The sequence below is a fragment of the Athene cunicularia genome, assembly GCF_003259725.1.
Source record: "Athene cunicularia isolate RWA chromosome Z unlocalized genomic scaffold, athCun1 chrZ_part2, whole genome shotgun sequence".
Lineage (NCBI taxonomy): Eukaryota > Metazoa > Chordata > Aves > Strigiformes > Strigidae > Athene > Athene cunicularia.
Genome location: NW_020799143.1, coordinates 3,569,437 through 3,584,349, shown reverse-complemented (window position 1 = coordinate 3,584,349; position 14,913 = coordinate 3,569,437). Strand labels below are relative to the sequence as shown.

The 14,913-nt window shown below is 42.7% G+C and overlaps 1 protein-coding gene and 1 long non-coding RNA gene across 13 annotated transcripts in view; one reads left to right on the top strand and one right to left on the bottom strand.

Moving 5' to 3' along the window:
• NRG1 (neuregulin 1) overlaps positions 1 to 14,913 on the top strand; it is a 497,547-nt gene that overhangs the window by 403,345 nt on the left and 79,289 nt on the right. The gene's annotated exons all lie outside the window — the stretch shown is intronic.
• LOC113490043 overlaps positions 7,342 to 14,913 on the bottom strand; it is an 8,079-nt gene continuing 507 nt past the window's right edge. Inside the window, exon 2 of the long non-coding RNA XR_003400132.1 lies at positions 7,342 to 8,005. This is a non-coding gene — a long non-coding RNA (uncharacterized LOC113490043). The remainder of the gene's footprint in view (positions 8,006 to 14,913) is intronic.

Sequence of the window (14,913 nt, the reverse complement as noted above, 5' to 3'; positions counted from 1 at the left end):
GGACTGTACCTGCAGGAGGGGAGAGCAGATGATGCAGCGCAGGCTATATACCAGCCTTTTCTACACTCACTGTTACTATGCAGGGCAGCACCACAAGGGAGATTGCTTTTCCCTGAAGCTTGATGATTCAGGAAGAGAGTTCCTTAGAGCAGATACTGCTCTATTTATGATATAGTATTGATGCTGATTAGCTTCAGACACCTGACTTAAGTGCCTACATTAGGAGGCTAGGTGGCCTTCAGCTTCCTAAACAGCATGAAGGAAGAGACCTCTCCCAGGTGATTCCTAGCATGACTGTAGCATGAGTAACTCTCCAGTGAGAGTATAGGGAGACTCATATTGCAATTCAGTTTGCAAGTTAAATGTCTGCTACACAATATGAAAGATACATTTTGAAAGCCATGAATTTTCTTTGACATGTCCTGTGAATTAAAAATGTCTTCTCACAGGGAAGTTGTAATTAATCACAGTTAAGATACCAGAGAAGGTCTGAGCCTAATTCAAGAACGTAAGAAAGAGATGCTGATGTGGAGACACGACTGGGCCTCCATTAACAAGCAGCAATAAAGCAAGTGCCACTGTACTGAGACAGCCAGTTTGTATTTCCCTGAAACTTTCTCTGCTGTCCCAAAGGTCATGGTGGCTTATAGATATATCTTCTTGTGGCAGGAACACTCAAGAGTAATGTGGGATTGGGAGTGATGGGGTGAAATGCATAAGACGCAGCAATTTTTAGGTAGTTCAGGTCCAGACTTCCTCTCCCTAGCCTATTTAGTCACACAGTGTTTAAAATGCCCTCAACAAACAGAGAGTTTGTTCAGACAAATTTATCGTTTTGTTGCTTTTTGTATCTCTACCATCTCCTTTTTAACATTCATTGCTTGCTTAGAAACAGTTCTTGTATTTAACATTCGGAGGACTGAACTGATACAAACCTGTGATACTTTCTCTTGGACAAGCACCCCAAATTAATGTCTTTCAAAACTAACTCATGGGTGTGTTTTTTCTTTTGGGCACCATGCATCATGCACAGAACATGATGGAGAAAGAGCATTATTTCCTGAAGTTCTTTCTCTTAATAACAGTCTGAATTTCTTACTGCAAAATAGTAGTCTGCACTTGTATTTATTTTTAAAAGCTTCATTTTTCTTTGTAAGCTTCCCTGAAAATAAGGCATGTATTCAGACTACATGGAACTTCTGCATGGTCTCCCTTCTCATTTATATACATTGGCATATGTGAGTATGGAAAATACAATAGTATATGGAGTATATGGCCATTGTTTCTTTATTAAAAATGACATCTGGGACTGTACTACAACATAGTTTCTAAGCAAAACTGATTAATAATTGATGTCATAACAAAATCCAGGGTTTGGGTTTCCACTGCAGGGGACTGAAATGATCCTCCTTCAGTATCTATTGTGCATTTAGGTGAAATGTTTTATGTCAGATTTACAGTGCTTTAACTTCTGGGTGCAGCAAAATCTTGGGGAACGCTCTCAGTATCAGATGAGAAGGCAGAAATTGGCTTGCTGGAGGCTATGTAGTGGGTTAATTGTGATTGCAGAGCTGGAATGATATAAATGAGCATTTTCATCATTTGCAGTCTTGCTAATGGAAATGCAATAGATTTGCTGCAGAAATCCAACTCGGAATCAATAGCAATGCAATGAGGAAGCTGGTTCAGGGAGAGCACATGTGATGCCAATCTACTGCAGACAGTAACTAGGCAGAGACTGCTCTGTCTCTCTTCCGGGAAGGGGCAGACAGCCCTAGAAGATGCCACAGCAGGTGATGAAAGACTTCTGAAAGAAAAATGCCTGTTTCATCTAGGATGGGGTAGTGAGAGAGGAGAATTTTCTTTGAGGAATTCAGAGCTCTTTGGTCCCAAATATGTCTTTTTTGTTACAAGGTATTAAGCAGGAGAAGTCTTTGTTCTTCAGGTCATGTTCAGACCACATGAAATCAAGGAAGTCACGGTGTATAATTCTGGGTACCAGTAGGTGTTTTTAGAGATCTCCTGCCCTCTCATTCCCCATGCAGACCACAGAAAGGAGCAGGCGCTGCCTTTTTGTGGATTGCTTTACAGTAGGCACACACTGGCTAACTTTACTACTTATACTGCAGGGAGCCCAGTTTCCTAGAGAGTGAGCACTGTGTATCACATCTTGATCTTTCACATTAAAATGTAATATGAAGTACTAGACTCAATAGGAGGTACACATTAAACTCGAGAGCCTGAGCATGACCATTGTTCGGCAAGTAGAGAGCTCTTGAAAGCAGCAAGGGAGAAATACCTATGCATTATTTTGGGGCAGTGTAATGTCTGCTTATTTACAACCTGTCCTGTCTCATCCTGCCTCTCATTCCCCTCCCCCATCACGTGAAGTCATAGTCACGGAGGCAAGAGGAAAGGTTTTAGCTGGGTTAAAATGGGCAGGGAACAAATTCAGTGGGACATGGCTGGCCCCACTCAGGCCTGCTCTGAACTAAACCAGAGGCCAAGTCCATCTAGCTCTGGACAAGACTGGTGATACTGTGGCTTGCTCCTGTATTGTCTTATTATGAAAATCTTATTTTTGTATATATTTTCTCACAGAGCATATTCAGCTTTTTTTTCACATATGCTTTCACTACCCCCTCCCCCACTTTTTCATATCTATGCTTCATCTTGGAACTTGCTGGCAGTGCATTCTCATAACTCAGACAGCTTTTTATTTTGGCAATGAATATTGCTTCAGTTTTTGAGATGAAAGGAAATCAATACTGACTTGGTAGTCACATGGCACTGGGGGGAGTATATGAAGCTATGATCTTAAGCATGATTCATGACATAGTTCAGTATTTCTATGGAATTCCTGAAAGAGATTTGAATTTTACAAATTTTAACAGTCAATTAATTCATGAGATTAGACAAGATCAAAGGAGAAAAAAAGAGTATCAAGCTCGTTCAAAAGCCTTTCTCCTATGCAAAAGAAGAAAAAACTTCAAGCTCATAGAACATGACTTGAATCTTCTAAGGTGATAACTGGAAGCCAGCGTAAAGCTTCTGGAACCAGATCTTGAGAAGAGAAACTTATGCCTTTCACTATACTAAATTAACCTGGATAATTAATTTTTTTCAACTTAAATTAAATGGTCCTAATTTTCACTGGCATAAAGGTTCTTAGGTCTGTAGCCCTGCGAGACCTATCAGAGCACTGGGATTCTCCATGACCTACATGACATAGACTATCTTCAGGACTAATGTTTCCATACCCCCACCCCCTTCACATCTTGTAGTGTAAAGACTGAGAGTGAGACAATGTCTACCTTTTTCCTTATTCTAGCTTCTCTTTTGAGTGGAACTGCCTACTTTGACTTTGAAATTATGTTCGTATTCTGGCCATTCTTTCATTTACACCTTTCTCTCCTAGATTAAAAAGTTCTTCTGCGCCACGTATTTTCCCCTCACAAAAATACATATACACTGTAATTATCTCAGCTCTGGATAAGTCTTTTTGACTGGATAGGCAGGCTGAGCTCCATAATTCTCCCCATAGAGAAAATAATTTTCAGTCCTTGAATTATGTCATCCCCCCCTCATGATTTCCTAGTTTTCAGATAAATAAAACTATAATTTTGATATGATACTTACACATGGGCTAGTCAAGAATCCCAATGGACAATAAAATTTGTTCAATGTCCTGGTCACTGTTCCAAAGTACTCAAGTTGCGTGCAGTAGCACCAGTATCTGTTTAATATTTTAAGTGGTAAATTAGCAATAATGTCCAGTCAGGGTAGAAGACCTATGTCTCACATATGCAAGGGCCCTTACTGTCCTGCTTCTTGACCCTCAAGGTCACATGCTGCTTCTTGCTGGGGCAGAACAACAGTCCTCAGAGCTAATCAAGAGAAGAAAAGACAAATATAACCCAGTCTCAGCAATGCTGTGTGCATTTCAGGAGGAGTTTCAGCTCTCTTATTTCCTGGCTGATTCTGTCCTGCTCTGAAGGATGGCCTCAGCAGGGCTTCTTGGGTGAACCAGGAGGTTGGCTCAATGGTTTTACTGTGCAGGCTCCCCTATTTGCTTGACTTCTCCTCATGCTTTCAATGATTTCTCCCTCTGTGCCCTGCTGATGCTTCTCTCACTGTTGACCCAAGGACTCTTTCATCAGTTTGCCCTTTATTCAGTTTGTTGTCTCAGCTTCTCCAACATTTGGTTCTTTCTTCTAAAAGCAGAAACAGCACCAGAGCATGGACCTGTGGGAGGGAAGTATTTTGGTGGTTTTTCCTGTCTACCCGGCTTATAGACACCTCGCTTATGTGATGGATTCTTTTGCGGTTTTGTCCTACAGTGAGTGGGTCTGCTGCATGGATTCAGCCTCTTAGGGTTGCATGAGGCCTAAGCATCTTTTGCCATCACAGTACATGGGAATTAAGGAGCATGATCATATTAAGAAAGTCACAGTGGCTAATAATTTCAAGATAGCTGGGATTTTCAAGATAGCTTTTCATGGGCTGTGGGTGTGCTCAGCAGTATGAAGGTAATACTAACTTTGCAAGGGAAATGAAGTGCATCAAGGTGAGAGAGACAACTGGAGAGGAATGGAAGAACAATCATTTCTGTATCTGGTTGGAGCTGGTCAGGGAGCAAACTAATTAGTGTATTGTCAGGGTTTTAGGAATTAAAGAGCACAGGATAAGAGAGATGAAAAAAAGGCTTCCTGCTGAGTTGATACAGGGACTTAGAGAGGCTTCAGCTTGTATTTGCAACTGAGGAACATAATTAAGTAGCCAGGAAAGTGCCAAGAAACTGTGAAGACATGGTTATATGCCAAGCAAGGAGAGTAGGGGAGATCTGATTCTTTCTTGACTGGAAGAAAGCAGGAAGAATCTCTTCCCCCATGCCACAGATACCTGCAGCCTACCTGGGACTTGCAGGATACTAGAAAGAAGTATTTCCCCGTGCAGAGGCACTAGAGTATGTATGCGATCATCCATTCTTTGACCGTGCTGCATTTCTAAGGGAACCTCTGCAAGGAAGATCCTTTTGCTATCTGGCCATGCTGAGTACAGGCTCCTCACTGATGCTGAGATCCAAGGAAGTGCCCTTCGCACCTTTCTTTCCTCAGCCTCCCTGAGGGCTGGAGCCAATCTGCTCTGCCCATGCAGCAAATGCTGCATGCAAAGTGTCTGTCACTGAATTCCCTTCCATCTCTTTGTTCAAAAGCCCTCAGTGCACTCCAGCCATTGCCTCATGAAGGTTAGTCATCCCACCCTACTTTTTGGAGACATTGATTTAGTAATAGCATTAATAGATTTTGAAGGTTATCAGTAACAATTTTTGCAAACTCCTTCAGCTATGTAATTTATGAAATATACAGCTGTGTATGTATTCTGTTTGTAAGCAAAAAAGAACCATGTTTCAGGACCTAAAAGCCAACAAATTCATTAGCACACAGAGTCTTTTCTTCAAAGTCAGTTAGAAAAATACCTCAAAATTCTCCTTTTGCTTTATAAAGTGGTATCTAGCCAGTAAAACAAACAAGTACACTGTGAAGATTCAAGAACACCTCTCTGTTGCTTGCTACCTCTAACCATGCTGTAGATATTAATGGAGATCTCTCAGAGAAGTAGCTTTTCAAGCAACCCGTAAATTTATTAATTGTTACTAATCGATTGTTTAGTATGCCGTTTTTCATTCTCCAAATTTGGAGGAAGGATTAAAAAGACATGCTCTGTAAGTGTATTCAGGTAACTGCTACAAGGCCAGGAAGCCGACTTACTAGCTGTGAACCAGGGGAAATATCAGTTCCCCCAAGCCACTTAGCTGGGCAGAAGCTGGCAGGGGAGGGTGCTGAAAACAAAGACAGAAAAATACTGTGATGCTTCCTGAACAGGACTGAGATTCAGTGAACATGGCATGTCAGTATGCTAGCATTCAAAGAAGAATTTGGTATCTAAATTGACTTGCCCCTAACAGATATCTAGCAGGTTCCCCAAGTTGCAGAGTAATATGTGGTTATGGTCTGCTTTTGTTTTTGCAGATTATCTGTAATGTCTTCTCAGGGCTGTTACTGATTCTTTCAGAATACTAATACCCATTGATTTTAACAAATTGGTATACCAGCGCTACTGTCTGATGTTAACTTACATTTCATTCATACATTAATTTTCATACATTACTCTGTTTTACAAATGGTGATGGCACAATGACAAAATACTACTGATAATTAATCCAAAATGATAACAGCAGAAACATCATTGTTGTTTAACCCTAGCTGGCAACTAAGTACCACGGAGCTGATTGCTCACTCTTCCCTCCCACAGTGGGATGGAGAGGAGAATAAAAAAAAAAAACAACCTCAAGGGTTAAGATAAGAATAGTTTAACAATTGAAATAATGTAAAATATAGTAATGATGCTAATTGTAATGAAAAGGAAGAAAACAAAAAGAAAGAGAAGTAAAACCCAAGAAAAACAAGTGATGCACAATGCAGCTACTCACTACCTGTAGTGACCAATGCCTGAGCAGTGATCCACCCCACAGCCAACTCTCCCCAGTTTATATACTGAACATGGTGTCCTACGGTGTGGGATATCCCTTTGACTAGTCAGATCAACTATCCTGGACACGGTCCCTCACAGCTTCTTGTTTATCTCCTCACTGGCAGACCATGGGATAGGCAGAGTTAGGATAAACACTACTTGGCAACAACTAAAACATCAGTGTGTTATCAACATTATTCTCATACTAAATCCAAAATAAAGCACCGTACCGGCTACTAGGAAAAAAATTTAATCTGTCCCAGCCAAAACCAGGACAAACACTGACAAGTCATGTAAATACTGCCCCTGAAGAGGAAGACTTTAAAATGTCAATCAGTAGAGAAAGATCAGACAAATAACTTGTCCATGACTTTTGTGTAAATGAAAACTTGGGATGTTCAGATCTGTCAAGGAAACACTGCTCGCTCTCAAATGAGCTGAAAATAGATTATTCAAGCTAGAAATTAATCACAGTTTTAGCAAGAATAAGCCTGTTTAACTGCTGGAATTTTTACTTAGGAAGGTAACTGCCCTCTCTCTGCTTTCATGTAAAAGTAAAGAAATAGTGGAATGATCATCTGAAATCTTGGAATGACCATTTAAAATGTAACACTAATTCTGCTTTAAATGCTACTAATTTAAAGAGCATTATGTTCCATTCTTGTGGGGAGCCAATATGGTGAATATTCATAAAGCATAAGAAGACTATGTAGCAGAAGGACCACAAATCTAGAGATATCTGTAAAACTATGAGAGCTTCTGGGGATGTTCACTTGCTAAGAGAGCTTTTAAAGCTGTCAGTTTGTAACTTCCCATGTGTGATCTCAACCTCAGTCTTTCCTGTTCTTCATTTTCTCACACTGTTAGTGATCTGCCCTTTTCATTGCTTGAGAACCCTTCAGGCTCATGCTGCTTGGCATTCTCAGCAGACTTGGACCCAGAGATCTGCTACTGAAGGCAGCTCATCTTTTGAATTATGCATAAGTCCATCACAGAGGGGCTGCATTTCATGTCTCTTTTTTGGGGTTGATGATGTAAGAGAGTCTAAGTAATATAGTGACACTTTTCATTTTTCATGTCCTAGCTCGGTTAAGAGCAACCCTTGAATTGTGTCATTTTTCTCCCATGTGACTGTTTAATCACCTGCAAGAGTACCAGCCAGAGTTTTGTAGTAAGATTGATTATACTCCCAACAAAGTGCTTCCGTCAGCTGAGAGCCAGGAAGTAGCCAGTTTAGCAGCTAATGGGCTTCAGTCTGAAGGGGAAATGGTGACTGTGATTGAAATGTGGCTGTGGTGCATGCCAGCCCTTCGGGCTGTGTGCTGAACAGTACTAAGATCCTAGGGAGGTTGTTCAGGTTTCAAAATAGTAGGAGGTATTCTCGAACTGGACCACACAAAATTGTGCCATGGGGGACACTTCACTTTCTCTCTTGAAATCATCAGGGAGAAGGGTGTGGGAATATCCAGACCTGCAAGTAGAGAAGAATGTCACTCACTGCAGATGATTTCATTTGCACTGTTAGCCTGCATTGCCATAGGGCTGGTGCTGGGAGGTTTCCAACATTGCTGGCTGGCATCAGCAATATTGCTGCAGGGCCAGCTAGGCCCCAGTTTGCATGGCATAACAGAGCAATCTTCACTAACACCCTCCAACACACATTTTGACAGCAACCTGCACTCATATCCATTATAAGCCTGGAAGAGACCTAAGGAAATACACTCACCACCCCCGTTTTACAGAGCGTGAGTCAATAATAACATCATAGGTGACAGTTTACAAATGTTTTGCCTTGCTTGGGTGAATTCTCAGTCTCAGAGTGCCAACGGCTCTTCTTACAGAGGCCTCTGTGATTTACCTGGGGTCACAGAGGAAACCTGTGGCAGCTCTGAAAATGAACTCCCACAGCCTCAGAGGCAGCTGTTCTCTCTTTAAAGGGTAGCACATACTAATGAAAATCCAGGAAGAAAGGAGAGAAAAGTCACAAATAAGGGTAGTAAGTAGGGATGCATAAAGATACAACAAAGCAAAAATCATTCCAGAATCATTCAGTTCTAGAGATTTGTTTATTTAGTTTGTGATAAGAAATATTGTTATAGATTGTGATCATAAATATTGTTTTATATATTGTTGTTATAATATATAGGAAGACAAAATGTCTTTACTGTTAAAAGACATTCCTTTCTCACATTTATTACTAAAAATGGATGATATAAATGTAAACAAATCAGATCCTGACATTTCAAGTTAGGCTGTTATTCTGTCATTACTTCATTGACATTTGACAATTTAGCCAAAGTCTGGGGATCACGTTTCTCCAAGCTGAGAGCTCTGACTATTGAAGACTTGTTGTTCATCCTTTGGTTGAACCTCAACCAGTTGCAGGGCCTGGTTTTTTGTTTGTATTTGCTTCTGGTTTCAGGTTTTTTTCTTCATTTTTGTTTGTTTTCTTTTAATAGAAGTTTATTGCTTATTGCCAAATCTTTACTAATTTTTTTTTTTTTTCTGTGCATAGATACACAAAATCAGCTGGTCATTTTGAATACTGCCTACTCTCATGGCTGTTTTTTCACTGTCCGGCGTATAGCATGGTTCCAGACTTCAGTTCCTCAGCCATTCATGGAGCCCCATTAAATTTAGCAGCCTTGACTTGCACAAAGCAAGGTTGCAGGAACGACCTTTGCACCATCACCTCTTGTGTCTGTGGCCAGGAGATTTCTCCCTGGGCAGCAGGCACTGCATGGCTCTGCTGCTTGGGCTGGGGCAGGAAGGAGCTCACACTCCGCCAGACAGAGGAGCACAGCAGTGGGGATGAAGAGAAGCTGTAAAGGGTCTGTTGCCCTGTCACTGTGGCAGTGGCAGGGTGCCAGCCCTGTGGCCAGGAGGGAGGGCAGTCCCCAGTCCCCACAGTGCTGCTGGGGGAGAGTGCAGGCATCCAACAGGTATGCAGTGCAGGGATGGCTCCAGCTCACGGGGCAAAAAGGCAGACCCTTTAGGTAGGAGAAGAAGGGACATAAGCACTCTCTAAACACCCATAGGGGATTTGTAAGTCTGAGTGCAATCTCTGTGGCAGAAACCTCCCTTCTTTCTGGTCAGCCCTGTCCAGAAAGGTTTTTTAGTTTTGCCCTTCACTATTGTCATTGTGTAATGTAATAAATAAATGTAATAATGTAATAAATTGAGGATAATTGCTTGGCTTCAAACAGCTCTGCCTTCTGCTCTGTAGGTGGGGAAAGGATGCCAGGAACAATCCTTTCTTCTTCTGCCAGTTTGCTTTTCTCTGCAGCAGGGATACTATACATACTGGTTCTGTATAGCTGGTGCTGCTAGCAAAAAGCAACCTAAGCACTTCCTCAGCTAGAAATGCAAGATTGATTACATTAGATGTGCTTTATTCCAAGTGTCCTGTATGAAATCAGCTCCTGAATAGGTTACTGCTGTTGCTTCAGAGTGGAAAATGCCAGTGTTAATACAGGGTTTGTTATGGATAGATGGCTTGGTACAGAGCACAAATGCATGGGATTGGGTCACTGCCAGACTTCTATCTGAGGAGGGAGATCAAATGAAGGTTTGCATGTGATGATATCTCCTGTACCAAACTCAGCATGTGACCAGTTGCTGGAACACTCCAGGGAGCTGTATCCCCTTTACATCTGAGTTCAGTTCTGCTATGATGCCGTTTACAGAAGTCTCAAACATGTTTTCAGCCATGGCCAAATTATTCTGCTACTTCACAGTGAGGGCAGGACACTATGACAACACTTTAAATCCCACTTTAAAATGAACCAACCTTTCTGGAAAGTGTGTAGTTTGAAACTGCAGGGAAATTACTGGAAGCAGAGAAGAGCACATGATGCCTACTGCATGGTCCTGGTGCACTGTGACAGGGAGGGATCCTAGCTATTTTTTGGGACAATGCACAATATCCAAAAGGCAGCAGCCTTCTGCAGACTGGCAGTCCAGGTCCTGTGGTCCAGTGGCCTAGCATCAGTGATGATAGAGAGGTAAGGGATTTTGGCATGGCTTTAGAGCTGAGAGATCAAGTTCTGCTTTGTCCTTGCTTTGTGATGCTCTTCTCCAGTGGTCCACTGGGCAGAGAGAAAACTGGCCTTACCAGCTCTATGAAGCCAGCATACTGCCCAGGTGAAACTGTGGTTCTTGCTGCTTGGAGGATGGATGTGCAAATGTACAGACAAGTGTCTTTTCCACCTGTCTTGACTCCAAGAGCCCAGCCTTAGAGTTCAATTTTTGGGTATTCATCAATGATCAGTGTAGCCTCCCATTTATAAGCACTGTGGCTGACATGGGGCCACTCACAGCCATAATGGAGACTTGCACAGAGTTGAAGTGAAACACAGGGTTCAGAGGAGTGCCCCAAGAGGGAGGGAGTGCTGCTGATCTGTGATGTACCCCTAAGAAGTGCTGCACAGAGCTTTGCATCGTGTTCCCATATCCCCAGCCCCATTGTGTTGCAGAGCATCTCATTAGTGACACTTCTTCCAGACCAGACATTGCTAGGGGCAAATGGTGGATTCACATGATAACCTGGAGATGCTTGAACAATAAATGACATGTTGCCCCTTAGGTGAAGACTGGTGCTAGGGTACCAGTACAGGGCTGTACACTTGGTTGATTGTTGCTTGCAACCACAGTCTGTGATGAGGTCCTAATCCTGCTTCAAAGTCTGACCATGCCAACATAGTTAGGTTATCTGGGTCAGGATGTGCTAGTTCTGTACACTTTTTGCATGTTTCCCTGGCCTTTGCACCTTCTCAGGTCACAACCTGCACCCTAAGTACTTTTAGGTAAATGCAAGAGGAATAGTTGACTGTAAGGCAGGGAAACAGCGGCTCTGAGACTTCTCAGTAGCTTCTGTTACCAGACATATTTTGTGGAGTGCTGTGGTCCACAAGGCTGAAGCAAAATGCTGCACACCTCTTAGACACCAAACAATAAAGAACCACTTAATTTGTAAGCTATCAGCAGCCAAAGTGATGCTCTACCGCATGACACATCTGGTTTGCATTCAGACTGGGCAGAAAGGAAACACATGTAGGCTATTTTTAACATTTCACGTGAACTGGTGGTGGTGCGTATGGCAGTGGGTGGATCAGTCATAAAAGTCAAAATCAGGAAGGAGGAAATATACATATTTTTTCATAGCTAATTCTGTAGTAGAGTGCATATGTAAGTTAGTGCCTGTTTAATGAAGCTGTAGTTTTAGGCCTGACTGCTAAGCTTTTACCAAACACCCTAGAATATTCAAGCACCTGTTTTCATTTACTTTGTTGAGATGATCTCTAGGGCAGGTGTGGACTTTTACAGGTGTTAAATCTTTATATCTGGAAGATAACTGAGAAACATGGATTCAGGATATTGTGTGTGGTGGCCTTATATAGTATGATCCTGTCCATTCACTCTTCCTTAGGGATGTGGCAACCCCAAACCAGAACCATCTGTAGTAAATAAAGTTTATCTTCCTATTGCTGTCACTGATATTTGTGATTGTCTCTGAACGACCATCATCTACTTTGTATTTCCAAGGCACTTTTTTTTTAAAAGGTCCCTTGCATCCTGAAATATTTCGGTGGTATATTGTTTCCTAATTGCAATGCTTTGTATCATGTCCTGGATATCTGACACTTCCAGAGAATGACAGGGAAGCTAAAGGCTCTTTATCTATTGCCTTGGGACATGGCTAAGACCTTTTGCATAAAGATTCAAGGTCTTTGTGGTGGAAAGGGGAAAGTTGCCATTGCTTCTCACTAGGCTAAAATTACTCTATCCTTATGGAGATTAAATATATTAATCTTGAATGCTCTTAGTGTATTAGCATCGCCTGATTCCAACTAAGAGCTGGTGGAACGGTATTTCCAAGGGACCATCTATTATTCATCTCTCTTTCTTCCGCTAAATGAAAGACCATAGACACAGAACATAACTAGTTTTACTTTTGCTTCAAAAGAGATGCCATGCTGTTTTATCTTTCATGCTACCATTCAGTCAGGTCCTTTTGGAGAACTATAACAATCTGTTCTTGCCATGGCGGGGGAGGCCATCATTTATTCTAACTGAAAAGGGCTTTTCGGGAGTGTAAGACATTAACAGAGAACAAACTACAAGGTTTCATAAATCTCCAGAGATAGATAGAGAGCTCTCTAGTAAATGAGGATTCTCATATAGCCTCCCACTCCCCTTCCCAGTGGCTGGCCAATTTTAGGGACGACAGTTATACCAGATCTGTCCTAGTAATGTTTTACTCAGTTCCTCTCACACAGATCTGCTCAGCTCCATAATTGTTTCTCATAAAATGGATTTGTCTGCACAACTATTGCTTTGTCATTCCTGCAGTGCAGGGTCTCACTGGTGCTTAACAAATGGAGCTCTTGCAAGCTCAGGAGTGTGAAGCAGCAGGGAATGGTGCTGAAATCCCATCAGAGTCTTGATGGTCACAACAGGGTATTGCACTGGTGCAGTAGTTGCCCAGGGCAGGACTCCTCCAAGCTGTATACTGACCAAGATAATTAGGTACCACAAATGGTATATGTGCTCCCACAGGGGCTGAACTTGATCTGAATGGGGGACAGAACTAATTAGCCCACTTCACAAGCACAACAGTGATTTTCTGTAGGACACACTGCCTTGTGCAACCTAGGCAACAGAGTCTTGTTTTCTCAGGGCTGGCATAACAGCATCTTTTCATGTTCATCCTTTTGGCAATGTGGATGTGGCCAATTAATTGCAGCATGTTTCCCAGACTTTTCTGAAGTGTGCTAAGTTATAGAGCTCTGCCTGGCCAACTGGGAGAGAGAGAATACTCAGATTCCATCACTGCCTACTGGATGACCCAGAATAGATGTAGCAGCCTCTGCTGTAGCTCATGACCAGCAGGGATCAGCAGGAAACAAGAGGGTTAAATTGCACCTACATCCTGGTGTAGGATAATCTCCTTCCCAGTCTTGTGGTTGGTGAATACAGGCTCTTCCAAAGTGCTGAAGAACACTGCTGAAAGTGAGATTCAGTCCTGGGAAACTTGGATATTGCACCCTCTAGGGTGAGGCAGCTTTTCCTTCTGCTCTGACCTTAGCTGTACGCTTTTTGAAGACTGCAAAAAGACAGACCATAGCAGCACCAGACTGGAAATCATTCACATAGATGTGGCTCCTTCGGGTTTCTGTTGTAGGTCAGCATAACATTTCAGATCCTGTTAATACCTTGCTAATGCAACATGATAAGGTATGTCTTAAGGTCTGCTATGCCAGCAAATTGAGATAAGAGGCAGAGCCTGCCCTTTAAGGTGTCATCCTGCACAGAGCCAAGGCTGACGAAGAGCTGAAGGGAAAAGCAGTGTGAGGGAGCTCATGCTACAAGTCAAAACCAGGACAAGGAGCTGAATCTAAGGCTGCTCTGTCATTTCTTCTCTGCTGACTTCTCAGGTCTTTTCCCAGCTCCTGCTGCTGGAACAGCAGGGATATACCAAAGCTACTGCTTACACAGTCAAAGCTGGTCACCTCCCATACACACTCAAACAGCTCCCTACTTTGAATAGCACATTGGGAGGCTGTGATTTGACAGACAGACAAACAGCTTTAGTAGGCCTTAGTACTGGGACAAACACACCTTACCCAGATGCTGCCAAGTACTGTGAGCTGAAATCAACTCTGCTGGTTCAAATTTGTTCCAAAAGTGATTGGACAATCAGGCTTTTGTACAGTCCGGGGACTGCCTGCACCTCCCAGCACTAGTAATAAGTAAAACAGTATGTGCAAATTAAGAAATTCTCAGAATCGTCTAGGTTGGAAAAGGCCTTGAAGATCACCTAGTCCAACCACTAACCTAACACTGACAGTTCTCGACTATTCAGTACAAACTCTTAAGAGAAAGCATAAGGAGCAGTAGTTGTCATACAGCAGTTCTGAAGGGGCTTGTCTTTGCTTTGACCCAGAGGCTGGTAGAGGGGTTTGGAAGTGCAGGGCAGAAAGCTGCAGGTTTGAGCCTCAGCAGAAGCAGTGTGAAGCTGACCCCGATGCCTGGCCAACAGCAAAGCACTTCCCAAACAGGCTGAATGTCCCTTATACACAGACCAGCTAAAGGCAGAGTTTGTGTCTACCTGACATGGGCATATTTAAAGAGAGAGCAGAAGGCTGTCCCATGGCCACAGCAGCCCAGCTGGTTTGGGCTCTAATTGTACACAAAACCCCTACAAAAACAAAGGTGCAGCTGCTCATCTGTTTTGTATGGCAGCCCTTAGTTAATGCTGAGTAATGTGAGAACTGCATCACACCAAGACCACAGTGTGTGTCCTTTGCCTTGTCTCCCTCTCCACCGCAATACCTCTCCAAGCTCAAAACTTGCCCCGCCCCCCGGCAGCGCCATGGC